The sequence below is a fragment of the Odontomachus brunneus genome, unplaced genomic scaffold (genome assembly GCF_010583005.1).
Source record: "Odontomachus brunneus isolate Ranch 3 - 2012 unplaced genomic scaffold, Obru_v1 Obru_scaffold_002, whole genome shotgun sequence".
Classification (NCBI taxonomy): domain Eukaryota; kingdom Metazoa; phylum Arthropoda; class Insecta; order Hymenoptera; family Formicidae; genus Odontomachus; species Odontomachus brunneus.
The window spans coordinates 5,177,959-5,178,896 of record NW_022639452.1 but is presented as its reverse complement, the minus strand read 5'-3'; positions in this window follow the sequence as shown (position 1 = coordinate 5,178,896).

The following is a 938-nucleotide window of genomic DNA, read 5'->3' as shown; positions in this document are numbered from 1 at the left end:
TTGGTTTTAATAATATTGCTAATCAACAAAATGTATTCCAATCACACTAATTGAATTTACACTTTCTTCAGCGTGCACAGACAATTTTGTAACACATTTTACTATAAAATTTCTTCTAAGTAGTAATGTATCTTTTTCTTTAATGTGAACTCACAGGCTACGTTCCAATATCTACTATTGGTACTGAAACTCTATATGTGTACGTAACACAAACTATAGATCTTCAATACTGGTAGTGAATATCAGAACACAGTCATTATCATCATTGAACTTTACTACATCAATGAAATTGTTTTATTTTATTTATAAGTTTACGCTAGACGAAAAGATACATGATTGATTTAATGTTTATTGCTCATGTAATGCGCATACATCAACTGGAAAAGGAAAAAAATGAGATGGAGAACAATATAGGAATGAAGGAATGGAGAAGTTATTTCAAAAGTCTATTGGAAGGTGAGGACAAATATGGAGAGAGGATAAAAAGGAGAGAGATGCAAGTCGATCAAGATCAAGATCAAGAAGAGGATAAATTATAGGAAGGAGAAATATTGGAAGCAATGAAAAAGATGAAGAAGAAAAAAGCATGTGGGGAGAATGAAATACCTAATATAATTCTTAAAATCCTACAATTTTTGTAAGAAACACTTTCTAAAAAACATAACATAACATAACATCAAAATTGTGAATATTTTATTATCTTACTCACCACTTTATCCACTTGCTTTTCCGTGAATATCGTGGACGAGAGAGAGATAATTTTCTAATCTTGCTTCCTTCCTTCATTTTTAAAACACACAACACTTCACTAAGCGTTTATAAGAAATATATTGGCAGTAAGGTTATAAAACGAAACCTGAATAACACCTCTTTTATCTAAACTTACAGCGCGGCGGGCCATGCAACTGACGGTCGCGGCTGTCAGTCTTAGGAGCGTT